Source organism: Chiloscyllium plagiosum, chromosome 7, assembly GCF_004010195.1.
Source record: "Chiloscyllium plagiosum isolate BGI_BamShark_2017 chromosome 7, ASM401019v2, whole genome shotgun sequence".
Taxonomy (NCBI): Eukaryota; Metazoa; Chordata; class Chondrichthyes; order Orectolobiformes; family Hemiscylliidae; genus Chiloscyllium; species Chiloscyllium plagiosum.
Genome location: NC_057716.1, coordinates 20,180,247 through 20,207,345, shown reverse-complemented (window position 1 = coordinate 20,207,345; position 27,099 = coordinate 20,180,247). Strand labels below are relative to the sequence as shown.

The 27,099-nt window shown below is 39.9% G+C and overlaps 1 protein-coding gene across 21 annotated transcripts in view; it reads left to right on the top strand.

Moving 5' to 3' along the window:
- Positions 1 to 27,099, top strand: part of pcbp3 (poly(rC) binding protein 3) — a 149,390-nt gene that overhangs the window by 62,552 nt on the left and 59,739 nt on the right. For 18 of the 21 annotated variants that reach the window (XM_043693195.1, XM_043693208.1, XM_043693207.1 and 15 more), the window contains exons 2-3: positions 5,774 to 5,860; positions 17,157 to 17,240. The gene's annotated coding sequence lies outside the window, so the exon portion shown is untranslated. The remainder of the gene's footprint in view (positions 1 to 5,773; positions 5,861 to 17,156; positions 17,241 to 27,099) is intronic. The other 3 variants (XM_043693188.1, XM_043693192.1, XM_043693193.1) reach the window with 3 other exon arrangements.

Sequence of the window (27,099 nt, the reverse complement as noted above, 5' to 3'; positions counted from 1 at the left end):
CCTCTGTGTGAAAAAGCTGCCCCTTAGGTCTCATTTTATATTTTTCGTCTTTCACCCTAAACCTATGCTGTCTAGTTCTGGACCCCCCCTCCCCCCAGAGAAAAGACCCTCATAATTTTGTAAACCTCTATAAGGACAGTTCTAGCCGATCCAACCTCTCCCTATAGCTCAAATCCTTTAATCCTGGCAACATCTTGTAAATCTTTTCTGAGCCCTTGCAAGTGTGCCGCTTCAGTCTCCTGAGCGGAGAGCAGACTTTTAAAAACTGAGCCTCAAAGAAAAGACATTTAATTGATTAACCGAATAATCAATTATCCGAACGAAATAGTGCCCACCCATCTCATTCGGATTATCTAGTTTTCTCTGTATATGTACATGCTGTCCCTCAGGATTCCCTCCAACTTGCACACCACTGACCTCAGGCTCGCTGGTCTATAGTTCCCTGGCTTGTCCTTACCACCTTTCTTAAACAGTGGCACCATGTTAGCTAACCTCCAGTCTTCTGGCACCTCATCTGTGGTGATTGATACAAATATCTCAGTAAGAGGTCCAGCAATCACTTCCCTAGCTTCCTACAGAGTTCTAGGGTACAGCTGATCTGGGTCCTGGGGATTTATCCACTTTTACTCATTTCAAGACAATCCAGCACTTCCTCCTTGTTAATATGGACATTTTTCAAGATGTCACCATCTATTTCCCTCATGATAACAGATTATAGTCCAACACAAGATGGAAATCGCAAGCTTTCTGAGCATTGCTCCTCCTTCAGATGAAGTCTCCTGACAAAGTCGCAGTGCTAAAAGCTTGTGGTTTCAAATAAACCCATTGGACAAGATTACAAAGAGATCTAGACCAGTTGGCTGAAGAGTGGCAGATGGAGTTTAATTTGGATAAATGTGAATTATTGCATTTCAGTAAAATTAAGGCAAGACATATACAATTCAAAGTAGGGCCTCGGAGTAGTGTTACAGAAGAGACCTAGGGGTTCAGGTACATAATTCTTTGAGGTTTGCATCACCGAGTCATTAAGGTGTTTTACAGGTTTGCCTTCATTGCGCAGTCCTTTGAGTATTGGAGTTTGGACATCATGCTGAGATTGGAGTCGAAAGAGTGTGGTGCTGGAAAAGCACAGCCAGTCAGGCAGCATCCAAGGAGCAGGAAAATCAACGCTTGGAGCATACGCTATTCATTCCTTATGAGCTTTTGCTCGAAACATCAATTCTCCTGCTCCTCTGCCTGGCTGACTGCTTTTCCAGCAGCACACTCTTCAACTCTGATCTCCAGCATCTGCAGTCCTCACTTTCTTCCCATCATGCTGAGGTTGTTTGGGTGTTGGTGCGGCCTTTATTGGAGTGTTATGTACAGTTCCAGTCGCTCTGCTACAGGAAGGATATAATTTAAGCTGGAGAGGGTTCAGAAAAGATTGACCAGGATATTGTCAGGAATGGAGGATTTGAGTTATAAGGGGAGGCTGGATAGACTGAGACCTACTTTTCACCACAGCGTAGAAGGTTGATCTTAGGTTTATAAAATTGAGGGATATTAAAAAGGTGAATAGCAAGTGTCTTTTCAAGAATCGGGGCGTATTTTTAAGGTGAGAGGAGAAAAATTTTAAAAAAGACTTGCGCGATCTTTTTTTTTGAAACAGAATGGTTTGTGTGGAATGAATTTCCAGAGAAAGTGGTGGATGCAGGGACAGTTACTATGTTTAAAAGACATTTAGATAAGTACATGGATAAGAAATGTTCTTGGGATATGAGCCAAATGCAGGTGAGCGGGACTAGTTTAGCTTGGCATTATGGTTGGCATGGACTGGTGGGACCGAATAGTCTATTTCCATCCTGTATGACACTTTGACTCTGACTCAAAAGCCTGAATTCAGAGGTTACAAAGTTGTATTCTGTCAGGCGTTTGGGTAGGGTGTGTTGTTAGTAGAGTAGGAGATTCATGGAAACTTTCCAATTTTATTGGACTAAAAAATAAACTCAATCCATTTTGATGTACTTTTTCTATACTGCAATATGTTTGGTGTCATGGAAACACCTTAATTTGACCAAAAACTCCAGGGCAATTTGTTTTTTTTTTTGCAAGCACTGAATCAATCTCTTAAAGTCAAACCTATAGCCATGCCTTAACCTGGTATGTCGAAATCAAATATACAGTTCCTTCTATAATTTACTTTTTACTAGTTTATACCAGTTAATTAAATTTGAGTTTTGTTTTGGATTTTCTTTCAGTTTACTTTTTCAATAAATAAGTACAGTGTCTGCTTGGCATCCATACAAAATAGGCGTCTTATAATACTTCTAGTTGCTGGACCTGATTTAAATGTATGTATGCACCATATACCTCTGGGCACCCATGTGTGCATACTCTACATCAGTGTACAGATTCAAAGCTTGCATGAATCTCTTAAATTGACAAGGATGCCAGGTTGAATTGGGCAAGTTAAAGTTGATATATTCGGTCAGCATAGTTCCCAATAATAGCCTGTTCAAAAGGGAAGAAATTTAAGCTGGTGTGTAAATTGCATAAGTTTCACACTATTTGTTAAACAACTTTGAGGGTTCCTCTTTTTTGAATGCTAATGTGATTTTAGGATGTAAACCAACTCCCTATGTCCCATCATTCCTATAAATATATTTTAGTTTTGAATTCATTTTAAAGCATAAACAGCAGAATTGTTTTGACAGGGGGCTTAAAGTCATCAGTAATCAAATGTTTGTCCATTACATTGCAGCATTACTTGTCCTGAAGCATCTCCATGGCAAAGCTGGAATACTATGGTGGTGATTACTTTAATAGCTCGATCTATAATTTGAGACAAATGTTGCAGCTTTGCTGCAGTTGGTGCAAGGTCTTCCCTTTTGTGCATTCAAATCAGTGCATTTCTTGGTCTTAACTTAAACGAGCATGTCTAATTTCCATTGAACCAGCTAGATAAGGATGTAGTTAAATTTGAATTCACAAGTACTGCAAATCCTCAGCAGAGGATAACCCCTAATTAGGGAATAATGAATAGACTGTACCAAGGTGTGCTAAAATTCTAAAGCTGTAAGAGGTAATGAGAACAAATCTTCAGGAAAGAACAGGAACCATCATTTCAACAAAATCTAGAGAAAGAAAATGAACATTTAAGATTGTCTTGAAAATTATTACTGTAGTACATTGTGATTTTGAGATACCAAGTGTGAGCAAGTAATCTCACTGAGCATAGTCAGTGTGAGGTATTTGAACAGTAGCAGATATGAGCAGTGTTGAAACTTTATTGCTGGAACAGCACAGCAGGTCAGGCAGCATCCAGGGAACAGGAGATTCGACGTTTCGGGCACAGGCCCTTCTTCAGGAATCTTCAGATATGAGCAGTACCAAGTCTGAGTTGGTAGAACAATTTCATTAACACTTGTTCGCATCTAAGCATTTTTGATTTGGTAATTTTGCCCTCCTTGCAATAAATGAGTCGTTTTACTCTTTAAAATTGAGTAAGCATTTGAAAGTTGGAAATGAATGATGCATAATGCAACACGTTTTAGATCCATCCTAAACTTCAATGTAGGGCATGTCCTTCATGTTTGGATTTATGCTGTATATTCTGAAGTTTCTAATATTGATTTAAATATGCTTTTTAATTCATAGCCATAATGGTATTGAATGGTTGTAGTGAATCCGCTTCAGCAATAACTAGTGCAAATACTGAGTAGAAGTGGTCAAGTTTTATTAATGTAATCAATTATCAGCTCTAAACAAACATGGGTAAGTAACATGCTATTAGATTACATTCATTTTATATCACTCCATACCAATATCCTAGGATTTAGTCCAGCTCGGACCTCCAGCCAAATAACCCATCAATTATCTGCACTTCCTATTTCTGACTTCTTGAGCATCTCTGATTTTAATTGTTCTGTTCTTGCTAGGTGGGCCTTCAACCCAGAGCCTTGCTACCTTATTGTCCCTTTCTTCCATTAAGACACCCCTTGAAGCCTGTTTAGAGATTCGTGGAATGTGGGTGTTGCTGGCCCTAGTTGTGCTTGCAAAGGTGGTGGTGAACTGCTATCTTGAATAATTATACCCAAAGGATTTTGATCCAGCAACACTTGAAGGAATGGCAAAATATATTTCCAAGGTATGCAGCTTGGAGGGAAATTTGCAGAGGGTGCAGTTTCCATGTTTTTGCTGCTTTTGTCCTTACAGATTATATGATTGAGAGTTTGCAAGGTGATGTCTAAATCTTAGAATTTCTGCAGTGATTCTTGTAGATGGAACATTTTATTGCTACTGAGTGGCGGTGGGAATGAATGGTTGTGGTACTAACCAAGTGGGCTGTCTCAACCTGAATGATATGGTGTTTCTTTTGGAGCTGCATTCATCCAGTCAAGTCAGGAATATTCCATCACACTTGTGACTTGTGCTTTAGTAAATGAGTCAGGATGAGCATTACTTTTGCAAGATTTTGAACATTTGACAGCTCTTGTGGTATGACCAGTTCAGTTTCTGGTTAATGGTAATCTCAGGATGACTTTCTTGGGGGCTTTAGTTGTTGTAATGCCATTGAATGTCAAGGAGCAATGGTTAGATTCTGTTCTGTTGGAGATGATCATTGCCCAGCTCTTGAGTTGCAAAGGTTACTCGCCATTTGTCAGCCCAAACCTGGAAGTTGTCCAGGTTTTTTAGTATATGGCATGGATTGCTGCAGAATGGGGAGTACCAAATCATGTTGATTCGGATGTAATCCGTGAACATCTTTACTTCTGACATTCTGGTAGAATGAAAGTCATTGAAGCAGCTGAAAATATTAGGCTGAGGACACTATCTTGAATGCCAGTGGAGATGACCTGGAGCTGAAATGACTGACCTCCAATAACCACAACCATCTTTCTTTGTGCCAGGTACAACATCAACCACAGAGTTTGCCACTGTTTACCATTTGAATTTAGTTTTGCTCGGGTTCCTTGATGCCACACTTGTCAGGTGCAATCTTGACATTAAGGGTAGTAAGTCACATCACTTCTGGCTGTGCTTTTGATTGTCCACCTTTAATATCTCCTTGTGTAGTTCCATGTTATTTTGTAATGCCTCTGTAACCTGCCTTGGAATGTTTTGTCATGTTAAAGGTGTTCTATTAATGCAAATTATTTTGACTTTTGGTCTCTCATTTGTATCAACTTGTGCTAATTTACCAGCTTGAAGTTTAGAAAGCAAGAATAGTGAGAGGAGCCATGAATTATAGTGTCTACTTTGTTTATTTCTCCAGATGTGTAACATTTACCATGGTCTCTTGCCTTAAAGTTGATGAGGTGGGAAAACCTCTGGAAGCTAACTAAATTTTCTCCAGGAATGTCAAAGGTTGTCTTGATCAATCCTATCTAAATTTATCCTTACAAACCTTGATTATCCGGTACTCCTTTGCAAATGGTAGTTTTATCACTAACATTTGAAAGTTTTTGAATTTAAGCTGCAGAGATCCCTTCAGAAGATCTCAAAGGTGTGTTAAGGAAAAAAATCTCAAAGGAGTTAACATCCTTTTTTTTTGGTTTGAAAATTACAGCTGACAATTCTGATTAGTTAGTCAAAAACTTCAAGTTACAGCATTGTTACATAAAAACTTTGGATTAGTAGCATAATGATTTTAGAACAATATGTAGCAGTCTCTACCAGATGCCAGATACAATGTAAAATTCGCAGCATATTATCCTGCTGTTAACTTTCAGAATATATAGTATTCTGACTTGCACACTTTGAAATATTGATTTCATTTCTCTACTGTTTTCAGAACCAGCAGCTGAGACAACTGAGAGCAATACATCACAAGTCATTCTCAAAGGATAATGTATGTAAATCTGAAGAGTGTGAATATAAGGTAGTAGTACCATGATCTTCTATTTGAATTTTATGCCTGGCTACAGTTTCTGCATTACATGTGTGATTATGTAAGATTGTGTTACACTCAATATTTAAAAATTCCCTGAAGTGATTACTGAAGTATTCTGCTTAGCATTTGCAAGATCAGACATTTTTCTGTAAAACTAAATGGAGATTGCCAATGACACAAATGTTTACTGCAGCCTGATGCCATCAACTTTAAATCCATTTTCTTTAATATTTATTCATAGGATATGGGTATCATTGGCTAGGCTGGAATATATTGTCCATTGCTAATTACCCTTGTAAAGGTGGTGATGAGTTGCTGCCTTGAACTAAAGTTCATGACTGGTAGGTGCACTCACTGTGCTGTTAGGTATAAAGTTGGATCCAATGGTAGTGAAGAGTCAGGATGCCGAGTGTCTTAGGGAGAAACATATGGTGGTAGTGGTGCTTCAATGCATCTGCTAATGCTTTCCTTCTTGGTGGTAGACGTCTTTTGGTTTAGGTGGGTCTATCACAAGAGATTTGGTGAGTGGCTGGCATACATCTTCCAGATGGTAGGTGGTGTTCTTGTCAGTGGTGAAATGAGTTATGTTGAAAGAGGGGTATGGGGTGCCAGCTAAGCAGGCTGCTTTGTCCTGGATAATATCCAGCTGCTTGAGTGTTTCAGTTGGATTAGTCCATGTATGTTAGCAATATTTTATCCTATCCCTGACTTGAGGATCTTCTGACCAGACATTGGAATTCTGAGCCCTTGACCTGGTTTTATAGCTCTAGTATGTATATGCTTGGTCCAATTCAATGTCTGGTCGATAGGTAATGTTTGGGAAGGCAATGATTAGATTGCTTCTTTTGATGATATCATTGTGTGACGGAGAAGCAAATGTTCCTTGCCATCGTCACCTCAAGCTTGGATGTTTTGAAGGTTTTACTGTATTTAGATAGCGTGCTGTATCTTGTGAATTGTGAGCAGTGATGAAATTTTCAAAATTTACAATTAACATGAGGTTTTATTGTCATTTGTACTTAAGCGTAGGGATATAGGAGTACAATGCAAAGTGTACAAAGTCGCCATTCTTTGTCGCCATTCTTTGTTGCCATCTTAGATACAAAAACCAGAATTAACAAACATCTGAGGTACAAAACCAAAACAACCATTTTAGATGCAAAAAATAGAAAAACAAAATTGCATGATCACACCAAGAAGGAGAAACGTTCATATTTTAAGTCTTGTGTTCAGAAGGTAAATGACTTTCTTTTCTAAGGCCACCAGTCATTGCTAACTCGCTGCCGCTATTCCCTCAGAACACACTTTGATCACAGGAGCCACGTCAGTGCTGTTGCTGCCATTGCCAGCCCCCACACTTCTGCTGCAGTCAATTTGTGCATCCTTAACAATCTTTCTGTTCAAGACAGAATTCATAGGATCCATCAAACAATTAATGGAGACTAAATTCAGTCGTCTTGTTGACAAAATCTTCTATTGCTTTGCAAAGCACTAGCAATATGTTAAACAGGATTGAATTTTAATAGTTCTAGCAACTTAAATCTGGGCATCAGTGGGCCATGAGAAGCAGAAATGTAATCAATCCATAATATTCTACCTCGAATTGAGACTTTAAAATTCTTGACAGGCAATAAAATATTGTGGAAAAAGAAATGTGCTCTCTGTATGAGGAGTGATGGAAAACTAACCAAATTAATCTGTTTTAATGTTGTAGCTTGAAGGGTAACTATTGGTCAAGGCACAGAAATGAACTTCCTTGATCACCTTTTGAAGTAAAATGATAGCCCATGTGGTTTTTCTGAATAAAGGTCAGGGTGGTGGTTCATTTAAGAACTAAGAACTAGGTTTCTATGAATAGGGATTTTAGTAGTGCCTGACTTCAATTAAATTGTGATCAGTTTTTCAAAGTAATACTATAATCAAATGGGTAATCTTCAATGTTTTAGGTATCTAATTTGAGTTTTAGATGAAGGTTTAATGGGTGTGGAGTAAATGATGGTGCACGGAGTTTGCTTTAGATTATAAGTGACTGTAGTCTTTATTTGTACATAACTAAACTAATTTAAAAATGTCTATTAGGATTGGTGTACTGTACTTGATTTTGGTAAAGTTATTTTGTATTAAAGCCTGAACCTTATTGCATAATTCTTTTGGTGAAGAATTTTTTTTTGCTTGGAAAGGATAAAACCAAAAATCAATGAACATTAAGTCAGGGCAGGTAAGGGGATTTTAACTTTCCAAACGTAGACTGGGACTGCCATAGTGTCAAGGGCTTAGACGGAGAGGAATTTGTTAGGTGTGCACAAGAAAATTTTCTGATTCAGTATGTGGATGTACCTACTAGAGAAGGTGTAAAACTTGGCCTACTCTTTGGAAATAAGGCAGCAGGTGACTGTGGGGGAGCACTTAGTGACCATAATTCTATTAATTTTAAAATAGTGATGGAAAAGTATAGACCAGATCCAAAAGTTGAAGTTCTAATTTGGAGAAAGGTGAATTTTTACAGTATTGGCAAAAACTTTCAAAAACTGATTGGGGGCAGATGTTTGCAGGTAAAGGGACAGCTGGAAAATGGAAAGTCTTCAGAAATGAGATGAGAGTCCAGAGACAGTATGTTCCTGTTAAGGTGCAAGGAAAGACTGGTAGGTATAGGGAATGCTGGATGACTAAAGAAATTGAGGGCTTGGTTAAGAAGAAAAAGGAAGCATATGTCAGATATAGACAGGATAGATCGAGTGAATCCTTAGAATATAAAGGAAGTAGGAGTATACTTAAGAGGGAAATCAGGAGGGCAAAAAGGGGACATAGCTTTGGCAAATAGAATTAAGGAGAATCCAAAGGGTTTTTACAAATACATTATGGAAAAAAGGGTAACTAGGGAGAGTAGGGCCCCTCTAAGATCAGCAAGGCAGCTCTTGTGGGGAGCTACAGAAGATGGAGATACAAAATGAGTATCTTGCATCGGTGTTTACTGTGGAAAAGGTCATGGGCGATGTAGAATGTAGGGAAATAGATGGTGTCATCTTGAAAAAATGTCCATTTTACAGAGGAGGAAGTGCTGGGTGTCTTGAAACACACACAAAAGTGGTTAGCAAGGTTAGATCTCATGGAATACAGGTAGAACTAGCCATTTGGATACAGAACTGGCTCAAAGGTAGAAGACAGGGTGGTGGTGGAGGGTTGTTTTTCAGACTGGAAGCCTGTGACCAGTGGAGTGCCACAAGGATCGGTGCTGGGTCCATTACTTTTCATCATTCATAGAAATAATTTGGATGTGAGCATAAGACGTAGAGTTAGTAGGTTTTCAGATGACACCAAAATTGGAGGTGTAGTGGACAGCGAAGGAGGTTACCTTTGATTACAGTGGGATCTTGACCAAATGGACCACTGGGCTGAGAAGTGGCAGAGGGAGTTTAATTTAGATAAATGTGAGGTGCTGCATTTTGGGTAAGCAAATCTTAGCAGTACTTGTGCACTTAATGGTAAGGTCCTAAGAAGTGTTGCTGAACAAAGAGACCTTGGAGTGCAGATTTGTAGCTCCTTGAAAGTGGAGTCACAGGTAGAAGGCATTTGGTATGCTTTCCTTTATTGGTCAAAGCATTGAGTTGGGAGTTCATGTTGGTGAGGCCACTTTTGGAGGACTTCGTGCAATTCTGGTCTCCTTCCTATAAGAAGGATGTTGTGAAACATGAAAGGGTCCAGAAAAGATTTACATGGATGTTGCCAGGATTGGAGGATTTGAGCTACAGCGAGTGGTTGAATAGGCTGGAGCTGTTTTCCCTGGAGTGTCAGAGGCTGAGGGGTGACCTTAGAGGTTTATAAAATCATGAGGGGCATGGATAGGGGAAATAGACAAGGTCTTTTCTCTTGGGTGGGAGAGTCCAGAACTAGAGGACATAAGTTTAGGGTGAGGGGGAAGAATATAAAAGGAGCCTAAGCGGGCAACTTTTTCACGCAGAGGGTGGTGCATGTGTGGAATGGGCTGCCAGAGGAAGTGGTAGAGGCTAGTACAGTTGCAGCATTTAAAAGGCATCTGGATGGGTATATGAACAAGAAGGGTTTGGAAAGATTTGGGCCGGGTGCTGACAAGGAGGATATCTGGTTGGCATGGACGGGTTGGACCGAAGGACCTGTTCCTGTGCTATACATCTCTATGACTCTGACTCTAATCGGTTTACAGTGTACAAAATCATAGGGCTAGGGGATTCTCTGCATCCACCAGAAAGAGTAACCAGGGCCTTGATTTAACATGACTGAAGGATGGCATCTCTGGAAGTGAAATACTTGGTCAGAACTGCACTGGAGTGCCACTAGTGAACTAAAGAATTCAATGAGCAGTTGAGAACTGTCAGAAAGCAATAATTTAGTGTAAACTGTATAATGGAAGCTTATGCGTGCCACCACTAACAGACCATTTAACACAATTGTAGTTGATGTGATATAGAGCTGAAAATGTGTTGCTGGAAAAGCGCAGCAGGTCAGGCAGCATCCAAGGAGCATGAGCATGAGCCCTTCTGGAATGAGGAAAGTGTGCCAAGCAGGCTAAGATAAAAGGTAGAGAGGAGGGACGTGGGTGGTTGGAGGGTTCCTAGGTGGAAGATGAGGTGTTCTTCCTCCAGCCATCGTGTTGCTATGGTCTGGCGATGGAGGAGTCCAAGGACCTGGATGTCCTTGATGGAGTGGGAGGGGGAGTTGAAGTGTTGAGCCACAGGGTGGTTGGGTTGGTTGGTCCCGGGTGTCCTAGAGGTGTTCTCTGAAACGTTCCGCAAGTAGGCGGCCCTTCTCCCCAATATAGAGGAGGCCATATTGGGTGCAGCGGATGCAGTAAATAAATTGATGTGATATAGCCTAACTCCTATTTATTTACCTGAGACTATATCACTACTTAATGGGATTTGAGCTTGGCCAATGAGGCCAGTGCTTGTTCTCCATCCCTGATTGCCCTTGAATTAATTGCCTTACTCAGCAATTTCAAAGGGTATTTAATAGTCCGCTACTCTGCTGAGGTTTGGAATTACTTGTAGGCCAGAATGGGTGAAGACAGCTGACTTTCCTTTTTTAACGTGATTTGTACACACCTTTTCGAATGATTTTTATGGTCACGGATTTATAAAGCTGGTCTCAGTAACAGATTTATTAAATTCCAGCAACTGTCTTGCTGGGAATTTATCCCATGTCCCCAGAACATTAGCTTGTGCCTTTGTAACTAGTCTAGTGACATTACCACTGCATCTCCCTTTCAGATAATACAATGCTGTTCTAAAATTAATATCTTTTTCCACAAATGCCAATGATGCAAAATTCCAAACTTCTCCCATCCATTGAAGTATTTCATGATTTCACTTCTGAAATACGTAAGCAATGCCCCCTTGACCTCAAACACTCAAATAGCAAAAGTTTTTTAAGTCAATTCAATCTATTGCCCTTGATGTTTTGAAGGCTTTGGTCAAATCACCTCTTAAATATGCAAGTTTTAGGGAATTTAATTTAATTCTACTGTCTCTCCTCATAATTTAACTCTGATTCTGATAAATCTGTGCCCTGCTTCCTTTACTGCCAGTATGTTCTTCCTAAAACAAATACTGGAAACATAACCGGTCTGGCAGCACCAATGGAGAGAAAAGCAGAGTATTGTACCAAGAATGCTGGCAGTACTCCAGTTGCATTCTTACAGGCTCTGTTTAACTTCCCATTGATAAAAATATCAACATTCCATTAGATTTTTGATGGTTCCCTGCACCTGTTCATGACTTCTTTTGTGATCTATGTACAGGGGAACCTCTATTATCCGAATGAGATGGGCAGGCACTATTTCGTTCGGATAATCGATTATTCGGTTAATCGATTTAAATGCCTTTCCTCTGGGGCTCTGAGTTTTTAAAGTCTGCTCCTCGTTCTGGAGACTACCAGCACGTGTGAGCCCTGTCCCCAAACCTATCCAGCACCGCCTGCCCCCGCCCCTCCTCTCCGGGGCAGCCGGACTGTACACCCCTCTATAGAACTCCAAGAAAAGTGTAGAGAGAGAGATAAATCATTTGGAGATGGTGCCTGTTTAATCACTGTAAACAAAAGACACGATCACTGTTGGAAACACGTCTTTGATGTAATGTTTTTAGCGGGACCTCTATCTCCTTTGGATAATCTGGTTTTCAGATAATCGAGGTTCCCCTGTACTTGATCTCCATTGTCTATGAGCCCTCCAGTTTCTAACTTTTCACCATTTAGAGAATCCTTTCATCTATCTTTTGTAACAGTTATTTGCAAGTGGATTATCTTGCATTTGCCCACACTTGCATCATTTTGCACATTCACCTAATTCATCTATTAATTTGTATAAGTTAATACTTGTGTGTGCACTACTTACAGTGCAGCTTATGTCTGTGTAACTAGCAGGTTTGGAAGTGTGGCTTTCTCAACATGGTGATTAATGAATGTCACGAATAGTTGAGGCCTCGTGCACTATTGTCCTGTACAGCACAGAACATGTACAATGATTTAGTTTTTGTCCACTATTCCACTTCTATCAAATTTTCTAGCCAAGTTGTAATTTACCTTTTTCAATTCATAAGCTTCAATGTTAGCTAACAATCTGTTGCGACCAAACTTTTTGAATAGAAACAGTGCTGGAGAACCTCGGCAAGTCTGGCAACGTGTAAAGAGAAACCAAGTTAATATTTTTAATCCAATATGGCTCTCTTCGAATGACTAACATTAGTCAGATTCCTCTATCCACCACTTTAAGCATCACTTCATAACATTCAACAAATGTGTCCTGCGTGACCTATCCATTAAAGTCTGTGCTAGAACTCTGGTTGAATTTCTGGTAACTGATGCTTAGACTAACTAGTCTGGTCCCTTGGGTTTCCCTCTTATGCAGTTATTTAGAGGATTTCTAAATAATTGCATAAGATGCACCATTAAAGGGATATTTTCTGCAGCAAGAGAATTTTGAAAGATCGTAGGTTGGGCATTTGTAATGTTGCCTCCATTTATCTCTGAGGTTAAAGCCGTCGTATCTGTGAAACTGATGATCTTTTGGCATTAATTTCTTCATTATTATTTTACTTGCATTAATGTTGAATTTCTGTCAGTGTTTCATATTTTTCTTAGATTTGGCCTGCTGCATTTTTTCTCTATTGTAAACATTCTCCCAGTAATCAGCATGCTTGCAATTTCTATTTTTAGCTGATAACATCACCAATAATTTTCAAGGGGCTTTTATGGTGTCTGACCTCAATGTATTTGTAAATGTGTTGATTTTGTATGCCTTCCAAGTTTCCTTTCAATACATTTTAATAACTCATTCAACGTGCTTTGTCACTCATGGTAGCTTTCCATTGCATCAAAATCTATGGTTTACATGTTAAAAACCTTTTCATTTTATTGTCTGAGGTAGAACTCATTTAGTGGTATAAACTGTTTAGATCACCTGCCCTTAATGCTATACCCATTAGCAGGTTTTTTCAGTTTATTATAAATAGCATGTTTCATTCCATTGAAGTCAACCTTACCTAAATCTTAGCACTGTTTACACATTCAAGCTGCTATACTGAACTTTATCATGTTATCATTGCCATTTGATAGGTGTTTGCACACTATATTTGACTTTTAAATTCAAGTTACTCTGCTAGTAAACCCAGTAACGCATGTCCAATTGTTGATTGTAGCCTTATTTCAGAAAATTATTTGCAACCTTTTGGTTTAAGCAGGCTAGCACATTAATTTGTACAAAAGTTAAAACTCACTGCGCGATTATACTGGTTTAATGTCTGTATTTATACAAATTGTAACTTCACAGCTACTGCTGGGGGGCCTTTGCATAACTTACTACAGTCTTAAATTCTTTTAGTCCTTTCCATAAAGTCTCTGTCTGCTTAACCTCCCGGCTATCTCCTCCCTTAAAATGGAAAACATTTTGTCCTTAATCATTGAGGCTACTACTACTTGTCCTCCATTTTGCTCTATCTTTCCTATAGACTGGTAGATTTGAGTTTATCATCCAGACAGTTTTTCAATTATGTCCCTGTCATGGGTGCCTTGTCAACACCTGAGTGAAATCTGTCTGCAATTGATTATACAAATTTATATGGAACAAAAACTCAACCTAATCTGATGTGTTCCTTTTTTAGTATTTTATTCACATTTCCTATTTCTGTCCTGCTTAATTATTTTACATCTTTTAGTTTTTAACCATTTGTAAGAGCCTAGGACTCGGGGTTAAAATCTCTCAGTAAGCGGTTGCTCCAGTTAAGACATGGAATTTTTTTTAGCATAGTAGAATTCCTCACTATAGAGGGTCATTCAGTACACAAAGGAACCTCGATTATCCGAAGGACACAGCCAGGCAGTATTTTGTTCAGTTAATCAAATGCCGGTTAGCATAGTTTAGCCGAGCATCGGGACCTTGCAACCTTGCTGGATAATCTAATATTCCGGATAATCAAATCCCGGATAATCGAGGTTCCCTCTGTATTCAATCTTGACATAGAAAGATTTTAATCGGGTAGGAGAATGAAAGGTTATGGAAATGAGGTAGGGAAGTGGAGCTGAAGATTCAGATCGGCCATGATCCCATTGAATGGCAGAACAGACATGATAGTCTGGCTAATATCTGTTCCTCCAAGTTCATCTGGCTTGCACTTTAGCAACCGTATTCCCAATTCATCAATCGCATTATAGTGAATTCGTGTTGACGAAAGGCGTGTTTATAGCAGACTAACTTGTACCTTAAACCTCATGATCGAAATTGTTTTTTGGTAACTAAATTGCACAGAATTGTTTTTTTTTGTCTGATACCACAGTGGTACACAGCATTGTCAAATTCGAAACTATATAAAGCCTTTGGTTTCCTTTTGTCCAGTAATATAGGCCCTAGAAAGGACTCATTCCATTATATTTTGCTGATGGCAATAGCAGATGGTATTATACATAAAATCAGATATAGACAGCTTTTGGTGAGGGGCTTGGGGGTGGGGGAAGGTGCAGTGGTGGAATGTGTGGGGAGAGAGGTGGCCATTGTTAACATATTGAGCTGCTTGCTTTTGAATATTGGTTTTAGCTAGAAGGCCACAACAGAAGTATTAGAATGAGCTTGTTGCTTAATGAAGCGCAAGGTAGAATTTTCCATTAGTGCTCTTTATCTACAGGACATGCACATTTGTTAACTGTTTTAGGTCGCAGCTCTGTGTGGTACATGATGTAATAAGAAAAAGCTGCAAATCATACGCCTGGTGCGAAAAGCTTGGATTAGATTTGGACTCATCGCCCGTATCAATTTTTGAGTTATAATCTTGGCATGTTCGGTATTGCATTTGAACTTTTGTCAGTTAATGCAGGGATGTTGCTGGTGTGAAATAAAAGAAAAACAATTTGTGAAGCATTTTGCAGCTAATTAACTAACTAACTAGTTTTACATTAAATGGATAATTTTTTCTATCTTCCTATTTGCATGGTCTCACCACTGAAGCATTTTAGTCCAGGATTTTGACAACATTGTTCTGATTTTCTTTTAAAAGGACAGCAGAGTAAACAACTGTTGGTAGTAGCTGAATTGTCAGTGATTTTTTTTATAAGGAAGCTTTCTGCAAATGATGCACTTTTTATAAGTGCATCATTTGTCCAGATTTGTGGGCGGCACAGTGGCACAGCTGCCTCACAGCGCCAGAGACCCGGGTTCAATTCCCGCCTCAGGCAACTGACTGTGTGGAGTTTGCACATTCTCCCCGTGTCTGTGTGGGTTTCCTCCCACAGTCCAAAGATGTGCAGGTCAGATGAATTGGCCATGCTAAATTGCCCATAGTGTGAGGTATGGGGTAAATGTAGGGGTATGGGTGGGTTGCGCTTCAGCGGGGCGGTGTGGACTTGTTGGGCCGAAGGGCCTGTTTCCACACTAAGTAATTAATCTAATTTGGCTCTGCTCTGTGGTGGTGGTTGAACTTGCAAGAGCAGGTTAGAAAAGAAGACCCTATATTAGCCCATTGAGCCCCTGATCACTTTCATCCTTAATGTTACTGTACTTTCAATAGTCATGATTTTTGCACCCCACACAGTACATAATAAAGCTTCCTTTCCTTCGAATTTAGATTCCTACTAGATTACTTATGGATTACAGTAGTTCTGATAGTATTTGGATTTCAATCACTTATGTCACTGACTTTGAATTTGATAAATTTGAATTAAGTCACTCTGCTACATAGTTATGTATTGTGTATGATTCTAACCATAACAAGAGTAACTTAAAATTAAGAAATGCTGATGGTGTGGTAAAAATGTACTAAGGCTCATTTTGGGAACATAAATCCAAATAAAATTTAACACGTATGATGGATAACCAAATGATTTGGTCCAAGATATATTAAAGGTGTGCGTGAGAGGAGGAGAGGGTTTAGAGGGACTTTGAGTTTGGTCTAAACAGCTGAATATGTATGAATGGTCATGTTAAATTAATATTGCATATTTTCTATATTTTTCTAGAGCCAGATAATAATTGAACAGAAAAGTTGCATTTAAAATATGTTCCCTTTTTAAGGTCAGGTGATGACCTGCCTCATCCTATTTCATCTCAATTTCTCTAAATGTTTGAACTTGTTCCATTATTGTGAATGCTGAAGGGCAAATCATTTTTCTCAATTAGAATTAATGTCAAAAATCAAACTTGCAAGCTCTCATTTGAAGGAAATCATATGAAAGAGCAATATTGTGAAATGTCTTCTGCCAGGTTGAGGTATCTTTTGATTATTGTAATGAAGGTAAGTTTGTGTTCACTCCAGTTAGATTCCATTTTGAAAATTGCAGACATTCCTAATTAATTATGCATACATTTTGATAACCACAATAACTCTGGTTATGTGTATTGTCCACTCACTATATGAAGATAAAAGTTCTGAATCTTACAAGGCCTGTGAAAATTTCTTTTCTTTATTAATGCTCAACTGGAACATGTTATATTCATAGCAGTTAAGGTATGTAGTACATGCTTTAAATTAGAATCTTGTTTACAATGAGTGGATCAGATGTCCTTCACAATTTGCTTGACGTAATTCAAATTTAGTCATCAAAGCACCTGAACTAAATATCCCTTTGAGAAAAGAAGTGAAGCTGAATGATCGTGTCTTATTTCTGCCTGTGCATCAATGTACTCAATTGTGAACGTTTTTCGACCCTCTGAAATTCTTTTGGCTGTTTTGAACAGCTTCTTTGTTTAATCACTTACTGAATTGAACCTTTTAAATTTCTCAATCCTGACAAAATTTTGTGGTAACATTTCTGGTATTCTCTATTTCAGGCAACAATAGGTAAAGCTGTAATATCATCTGGAGACAAAATTGTTAGTACATTTCTTCCCAAATCTACTGAAAGCACCTCCAAGGTAAGAGAAAACTAATAACTTGAAATGCATCCACACAGTAAATACTACAAATTAAAAAGCTAACCATGACCAAACTTGTAAAGATTTGCTATTTGAACCTGGGAATTTCAGATTAAAATCAAACAAGATAGAATTGGTTTCCCATTGAGAGAATTTCAAGAATCAGAGGGCATAATCTCAGAATAAAGAGTTGTCCATTTAAGACAGACAAGGTGGAAACTTCTTTTGAGGATTATGAATCTGTGGGATATTTTACCACAGAGGGCTGTACTGATTGGGTCATTAGGTATGTTCAGGACCAAGATCGGTGGAATTTTGATCAGTAGATAAAGCAAGCTTTGTGGAGAAAAAAAACAGGAAAGTGAATTTAAGGGTGATCAGTTCATCTGTGATTTAATTGAATGGGAAGCAGACCCAATGCACTGAATGGCATAATTCAGCTCTTGTATTTTATGATTAAGTGCTGTGTGACACAATATCCACTTTACATGTAGAAGTGATCAGTGAGTTGAAGATTAGGATGGTTCTAAGTGAAATTGGCAGTCAACAGTTCTACAAAAATTGAAGTAAATATGCAGAAGATGACTGTTGCTTAAATAGAAGTATTGTGCAATGAGTCAGCTCCTTTAGAAGCTCATACTAAGGCTGTGATGGACTCCTTTTGAATGCAAAACAAGTATCAGATTTTTTTCCTGTGGGCATTTGAGATTCAGTTTCAATGTACCTTTCAAGTTTAAAAGTACAGATATAAAAGTAATGTATTCATTTCTAACTGTTCCATGGGAGAAAAATCATTTGATTGCAGCCTATTTTGAAACTTGTTATTTGACAAAGTAAGCGCAGTTCCATAATTTAAAGGGTTTGCACTTTGTGTTACTCCAATTGGTCTCAGATTTTAATCCTGGCACTTCTGACAATGTTAAATGCTGCAGGGCAATGTGCCTTTATTTAAACATAGCAATAATGCAGTTTGTTTTAATGCGATTTATATCCATCTAATGAGGGATTCTAAGCACAAGCCAAATCTTGAGTGTCATGTCATGCAATCTACCCAACTGGTTTTCAATTCTACCTCTGATTTAGAGCATTTGCAGTCAAGCTTGGTGGAAACAAATGATAAAATTTTACAGTACAGGAGGTCGTCATTCAGCACGTGTCTGTACCACCTCAAAAGAGTGCCCCTGAAAGTTTTACCATTTGAACCTGTATTGTCCCTGTATTCCTTCTACCAAAATGCATTACCTCAGTTACCCTACATGAAATTTATCTGCCAGGTATTTTATTGTTTTGACGAAATGGACAATGTCCCTCTGAAGTCATTCAGTGTCATCTTCACAATTTCACTTTTCTCTGTAGCTTAGTGTCTACTGCAAACTTTAAACTATCTATCTCCAAATCACTTATATAGATCAAAAGTGAAATGGGGATTGATAGGAAGGGTGAGGGGAGTAACAAATTAAAAATATTATATATGAATGCACCAAGCATTAGAAATAATGTGGATAAGCTTGAGGCTTATTTGGAAATTGGCAGTTGCGATGTTGTGGGGATAACTGAGATGTGGCTTCAAGTGGGCAGGGCCTGGGAAATTAATATTCAAGGCTATACGTGCTATCGTAAGGACAGACTGACAGGCAGAGGGGGTGGGATGGCCGTGTTGGTAAGTAATGATATTCAGTCCCTTGCGCGGGTGGACCTAGAATCGGGATGTAGAGTCAGTATGGGATAGAGCTGAGAAATTCTAAGGGTAGAATTTCAACTCCCCCTCCCACTCCACCGAGGATATGCAGGTCATTGGACTCATCCACCGCCAAACCACAACAACGCGACGGTCGGAGGAGGAGCGTCTTATCTTCCCACTGGGAACCCTCCAACCACAGGGGATGAACTTCGACTTCACCAGTTTCTTCATCCCCCCCCTCCCCCCACCTTGTCTCAGCCGAATCCCTCCAGCCAGCCACCGCCTTCCTGACCTGCAGTCTTCTTCTTGACCTCCCCGCCTCCACCCTACTCCGACCTATCACCCTCACCTTGACCTCTTTCCACCTATCACATTGCGGTGGAGGGCGCCGTCGACCACGTCGGGGGGGAAATTGCGGTCCTTGAAGAAGGAGGCCATCTGTGTTGTACGTATTTTGAACTGGTCCTCCTGGGAGCAGATGCGGCGGGCCGCCTTCCTGACCTGCAGTCTTCTTCTTGACCTCTCCGCCACCATCCTACTCCGACCTATCACCCACACGTTGACCTCTTTCCACCTATCACATTTCCAACGCCCCTCCTCCACGCCCCTCCTCCCTACCTTTTATCTTCTGCTGAACACTCTCTGCTCATTCCTGAAGAAGGGCCTGTGCCCAAAACGTCGAATCTCCTGTTCCCTGGATGCTGCCTGACCTGCTGTGCTGTTCCAGCAATAAAGTTTCAACTGTTATCTACAGGCCCCCAAACAGTAGCCTGGATGTAGTGTGTAAGTTGAATAAGGAGCTGAAATTGATATTACTACAGTTATTACTACAGTTGTTATAGGGGATTTCAACATGCAGGTAGACTGGGAGAATCAAGATGGTACTGGACCCCCAAGAAAGGGAATTTGTGGAGTGCCTCCGATTTGGATTCTTAGAACAGCTTGTGCTGGACTCTACCAGGGAGAAGGCAATTCTGGATCTGGTGTTGTGCAACGAACCGGATTTGATCAGGGACCTCTAAGTAAAGGAGGCATCAGGAGGTAGTGACCACAATACAATAAGCTTTAATCTGCAGTTTGAAAGGGAGAAAGTAGAATCTGAAGTGGCCATATTTCAGTTGAATAAAGGGAACTATGGAGCTATGAGGGAGGAGCTGGCCAAAGTTCAATGGTGCAATACACTAGCAGGGATGGTAGTGGAGGAACAATGGCAGATATTTCTGGGTATAATGCAGAAAACGCGGGATCGGTTCATTCCAAAAAGCAAGAAAGGTCCTAAGGGGAGGCATGGGTGGCTTTAGCTGACGAGGGAGGTTAAGCACCATATAAAGACAAAAGGGAAAAAGTATAACATAGCAAAGATGAGTGGGAAATCAGAGGACTGTGAAGCTTTTAAAGAACAACAGAGGATAACTAAAAAGGAAATACACAAAGAAAAAATAAGGTACGAAGGTAAACTGGCCAAAAATATAAAGGAGGATAGTAGAGGCTTTTTTAGGTATGTGAAAAGAAAAAAAAAAATGGTTAAGACTAAAATTGGGCCCGTGAATGAGTGAATTTATTACGGGGAACAAACAAATAGCAGAAGAGTTGAATTGGTACTTTAGATCTGTCTTCACTGGGGAAGACACTAGCAATCTCCCAGATGTAATAGTGGCTGAAGGACCTGAACTGAAGGGAATTTAAATTAGGCAGGAAATGGTGTTGGAGAGACTTTTAGGTCTGAAGGTTGATAAGTCCCCGGGACCGGATGGTCTGCATCCCAGGGTACTGAAGGAGGTGGCTCTACAAATCGTGGATGCATTGGTAATCATTTTCTGATGTTCTATACATTCAGGATCAGTTCCTGTGGATTGGAGGGTGGCTAATGTTGTACCACTTTTTAAGAAAGGAGGAACAGAGAAAACAAAGAATTATAGACCAGTTAGTCTGACCTCTGGTGGGAAAAATGCTGGAGTCAATTATAAAGGACAAAATTACGACACATCTGGTTAGCAGTAACAGGATAGGTCAGAGTCAGCATGGATTTATGAAGGGGAAATCATGCTTGACTAATCTTCTGGAATTTTTTGAGGATGTAACTCTGAAGATGGATAAGGGAGATCTAGTGGATGTAGTATACCTGGACTTTCAGAAAGCCTTTGATAAAGTCCCACATAGGAGGTTAGTGAGCAAAATTATTCGGGGCAAAATACTGACATGCATTGAAAATTGGTTGGCTGACAGGAAACAAAGAATAATAGTGATAAACTGCTCCCTTTCGGAATGGCAGGCGGTGACCAGTAGTGTGCCGCAGGGATCAGTGCTGGGACCGCAGCTTTTTACAATATATGTTAATGATGTAGATGAAGGTATTAAAAGTAATATTAGCAAATTTGCTGATGACACAAAGCTGGGTGGCAGGGTGAAATGTGATGAGGATGTTATGAGAATACAGCGTGACCTGGACAGGCTAGGTGAGTGGGCGGATGCATGGCAGATGCAATTTAATGTGGATAAATGTGTGGTTATCCACTTTGGCAAGAACAGGAAGGCAGATTACCTAAATGGAGTCAAGTTAGGTAAAGGGGCAGTACAACGAGATTTAGGTGTTCTTGTACACCAGTCAATGAAAGCAAGCTTGCAGGTACAACAGGCGGTGAAGAAAACTAATAGCATACTGGCCTTCATAACAAGAGGAATTGAATATAGAAGCAAAGAGGTCCTTCTGCAGCTGTACAGGGTCCTGGTGAGACCGCACCTGGAATATTGTGCGCAGTTTTGGTCTCCAAATTTGTGGAAAGCCATTCTGGCTATTGAGCGAGTGCAGCTGAGATTCACCGGGTCAATTCCCGGAATGGCGGGACTATCATGCGTTGAAAGATTGGAGCAACTGGGTTTGTATACGCTTGAGTTTAGAAGGCTGAGAGGGGAACTGATTGAGACGTATAAGATTATTAAATGATTGGGCACTCTGGAGGCAGGAAGCGTGTTTCTGCTGATGGGTGAGTCCCGAACCAAAGGACACAATTTAAAAATAAGGGGTAGGCCACTTAGAACAGAGTTGAGGAGAAACTTCTTCACCCAGAGAGTGGTGGGTGTATGGAATGCTCTTGCCCCAGAAGGCTGTGGAGGCCAAGTCTCTTGGATATTTTCTTGAAAGAGTTGGATCTAGCTCTTAAGGATAGTGGAATCAAGGGTTATGGGGATATGGCAGGAACAGGATACTGATGGAGGATGATCAGCCATGATCATAATGAATGGTGGTGCTGGCTCAAAAGGCAGAATGGCCTACTCCTGTACCTATTGTCTATAAAAATAAGAGTCCCAATTCCAACACTATTTTCAGTCTGAGAATTGCCCACCAATACCTAATCTCTGTTTCTTTTATCTTTTAGCCAACTTCTAATCTATACAATGAAATAGCTAATCAATCCCCAATATTTCTAATTTGCTAACCAGCCTTCCATGTGACATCATATCAAATACTTTCTGAAAGTTGAAGAATACAACATCCAATTGCATGCAGTTCAGGTCTCCTTCCTAAAAAGGATGTTGTGAAACTTGAAAAAGTTCAGAAAAGATTTACAAAGATGTTGCCAGGGTTGGAGGTTTTGAGCTATAGGGAGAGGCTGAACAAGCTGGGGCTGTTTTCCTGGAGTGTCAGAGGCTGAGGGGTGACTTTATAGAGGTTTACAAAATTGAGGGGCATGGATAGGGTAAATAGGCAAAGTCTTTTCCCTGGGGTCGGGGAGTCCAGAACTAGAGGGCATAGGTTTGGGGTGAGAGGGGAAAGATATAAAAGAACCTACGGGGCAACTTCCTCAGACAGAGGGTGGTACGTGTATGGAATGAGCTGCCAGAGGATGCGGTGGAGGCTGGTACAATTGCAACATTTTAAAAGGCATTTGGATGGATATATGAATAGGAAGGGTTTGGAGGGATATGGGCCGGGTGCTGGCAGGTGGGACTAGATTGGGTTGGGATATCTGGTCGACATGGATGGGTTGGGCCGAAGGGTCTGTTTCAATGCTGTACATCTGACTCTAAGACTCTGACATAGCACCACCCTTATCTACAGCACGACCCTCATCCACTGTCTGCCCCCTCATCAAAAATGCAGTCACATTTGTCAGACAAGATCTGTCCTTCACTCAGCCTTGACTTCATATTACTGTACAGCACACAATACTGCAGACTATTTATTTTTGACCCTTCCACTCATTTGGAAGATGAAGGTGAATTAAAGTTAATAGTATTGATAAACAAGATGTGCCTGCACCCTGAGGGGCTGCAACCTTACCATTTGTTCATTTTTATGCCCTTCTGGAGCAATTAGTCATTGGGGATCATGTATGTGCTGATTGGTCCCAAGGTGAATGCTGTGCCCTTGCTAGGGGCAGTATGGAAGTCTACATATAGAAGAGGGCTGGTAGCAAGAAATTCTGAATTTATTTTCCCATTCTTTTTACAAGAACCCCCCTATCTTCTAAGGTACAGTAAACTAACTTATAGAAAATTTGCAGTTGGCCAATTTTCCCATGTCAATGCAGATAATAGTGGCTGTTGTCCACTAAGCTGCTCCTAATATTAGTGTTCACATAAACATTGAGCTTTATGATATCTTAAACAGGTTTGTGTAAACTAGATTGGTTGCTAACTGCTATTGAAAACCATTCCTCAATCGTGTGGGCTGAAACAGGATTTGCTAAATCTACGTGAAAGCTATTTGTTGGGTTTTAAAGCTAAGAATTTCAAAGATGTGTTAATGAAAAACCAGTGTAACGACATGCTAGAAACTGTGTTGTAGAAAAGCATTGAACAGAAATGTCACATTTTGACATTTGAACATGATCCCTGAGCCACTGGTTAGCCAACTGTATTATATTAGAATGACAAAGTGAGTGGTCTTATTTCACCACTAAAGTTTCATTAATTTTCATTTGTAATGTAGTTTTAGATATGTGGTGGGTGCAGTAATTTCTTCTATTGTGCTGAATTAATAGGGTTATAAAATTGGCTGCCTTTTGTTCCTGGTACTTTCATTTTGTTGGTTGTTCTCTTATAAATATGAGCCATTGCTCCTAATTTTAGGGAACCATGGGGAGAATTTGAATTTGAGTTAATTCTTGGCACATGCTAGAAATGGATCAAGAAATTATGTAGCACTAGCTAGATTAGATTACATTAGTGTGGAAACAGGCCCTTCGGCCCAACAAGTCCACACCGACCTGCCGAAGCGCAACCCACCCATACCCCTACATTTACCCCTTACTTAACACTAAGGGCAATTTAGCATGGCCAATTCACCTGACCTGCACTACTTTGGACTGTGGGAGGAAACCGGAGCACCCGGAGGAAACCCACGCAGACACGGGGAGAACGTGCAAACTCCACACAGTCAGTCACCTGAGGCGGGAATTGATGTTTTTGTTTTTTAAAATGATTGGGTGGATGATTATAGGTTTTGTTCCAATCTGTATTCTGAAAAGTGCAAGAAGGGAATTTTGACCTGTTTTCAAAAGTATTTCATTTTATCGAGAGTGTAAATTCATTCTGGATAGAATTATGCAGTATCTGTTAACTACCAGGACTTGCATTGTACAATCTTTGTATTTGAGGCTGCTGTAAAATACAGTGGTGTTCCCATGGTTGATGGTTTTAGGTTGTCTATATGTGAATAACTTTGATTAATAGGATATATTTTCAAAGTTTACTGTTGACATAAAATTTGGAAATGTGGAAACAATGAAGTCACAGTAAACTTCAGGAGGACAAATAACTTTTGATTAAAAACTTGATGGGAGACTAAGTTACAGGAATGGGCAGAGGAGTTGGAATAATTGAAACATGGAATTAAAGGCTCAGTAGTAATATGCATACAAAATTGATAGGAAACAGTAATGGTTAGTCGATGTTTCTCAGGCTGGGAAAAGGTTTATAGCAAGGATTCCGCAGGGTTGGATCTGTGCTTTTCCTAGTGGCTTTTCATGGTCTAGACTTTGGTTTACATAGTTCATAAATTTTGAAATTATACCATGAGGAGGATAGTTTAGAATTTCAAAAGGGCATAGACAAGTTGGTGAGTTGTGAATAGGTGGCAAGTGAGGTTCAAAAGAGTGAATTGAAGTTCTACATCTTGGAAGGAAGCCCATGGAGCGACATAATAAAGGGTGTAATTCTGAAAGAGGTGCAGAAGGACATGGGTGACTATGTCCATAAAGTTAAAAATCATACAACACCAGGTTATAGTCCAACAGGTTTGTTTGGAAGCATGAGCTTTTGGAGCTCCGCTCCTTCATCAGGTAGTTGTAGAGGTTAAGATCATGCTCACAGAATTTATAGCCAAAGGAGTCCAGTGTCTTGGGGATGTCATATAGTAAACAATCCTAAATTAGAACTTTCGTCTTTTATAATGGGATATGCTGGTTTCTGTTCTTTGATATGTAAATCCTAGAGCTGCTTTTAAATTACATTCTCAAGATAACTCAGCTTCTTAAGCAATAGGTGTGAAGTCTGTGTCTGATCTTAACCTCCACGTCTGAAGGAATGGCGCTCTGAAAGCTAGTGCTTCCAAATAAACATGTTGGGATTATAACCCGGTGTTGTGATTTTTAACTTGGTCCACCGCAGTCCAACACTGGCACCTCCAAGTTAAAATCCATGAAGAAGGTGTTGAGTGTGAGGTGGGCACATGCTTGGCAGATGTGATGTAATGTGATGCAATGAAATGTTATCCAATTTGGAGCAAAAACAGGAAGATAGATTATCTGGCTATAAATTGAGAGAGGGGAATGTGCAATAAGACCAAGATGACCTTTTACACTTTGTTACCAAAGGTAAACATACAAGTGTAGCAGGCAGTAAAGAAGGTAAATGGTGTGTGGGCCTTCAAAAGGTGAGATTACAGGAGCAGGGCTTTGGTGAGACCATGTTGGAATATTGTGCTATTTTAGTCTCCTTATCTGAGGAAGGGTGCTGTTGCTCTAGAGGGAGTGCAGTGCAGGTTGACCAGACTGATTCCTGTGATGTTGACACTGACCTATGAGGAGAGACTGAATTGGTTAGGATTATTTGCTGGAATTCAGATAATTGAGGGGGGAATCTCCTCAAAACCTAAGATTATAACAGGAGGTGGCAAGGTGGTTGTGGGAAGGATGGCAGAGTCCAGAAGTAGGGGTCATAGTCTAAGGTCATGGGGTAAACAATTTAGGACTGTGGTGAGAAATTTCTCCACTTGGAGAGTGGTGAGCCTGTGGAATTCTCTATACAAAGCAGCCTAGGCCAAAGCATTTTATTACTCCAGGAAGGAGTTGGATATAGCAGTTGTGGCTAAAGGGATCAAGGGATATGGGGCAAAGCAGGAACTGGTAATTAAGTTAATTGATTAGCATGATCAGCTTGAATGGCCAAATGGTCTACTTCTGTTGTCTGTTTTTAAGCCAGTAGTTAAAATGCAAATTACCTTAGGTTTATGTATTGGGATTATTTATGATTGTAACAATGTGTTGACTTTGTATGAGGTACTAGTTTGGCCTTGGGCGTTAGAAAGACTGCAGAGGTTTGAACCTGAAATGGATTAACAAAGCTATGACTGTTCTCCTTGTAGAAGAGAAAGTGGAAGGATCATCTGAATTAAGTAATTAAAATAGAGAGGTCTGAACAGTAGATAATGCAAAAATGTTCTCATTTTGTAAAATTGAGATTGAGAAGGTGCAGGTTTGACGTCATAGAGCAAAACTGATATAGGGAAAGACTTGCATGCAGCTTCTGGAATGCACTGCCAGGGTATCATGAAGGCAGATTCCATTGTGGTATTCCAAAGGGAATAGGGTAATTATTTGAAACCGAAATAAAGTGTAGGATCAAAAGGAGAAGGCATGATGGCACTTTGAGAACTGGTCCTTTTAAAATGACTAATGGGTAGTCTGTGCATCCTTTAGTTTAATGAAAAGCAGTAACTGTCTGTTTAAGAGAACATCTGTTTGTTTTTGAGCTAGTGTATATGTCGAAGTATCCTTTGGAGCCTATCATTCTCTAGCTTTTTGGACATTGGACTTCACACAGCCAAACCAACCAGTGTTTCCAAGATCACCTGCGCTGCAGCCCTATATAATAAATGTCAATGTTTACCTCCAAAAGGAGGTGCATACTGTATTTTGGGGCAGCTGATGGGAGTGATCATTCAAGTATCAACAT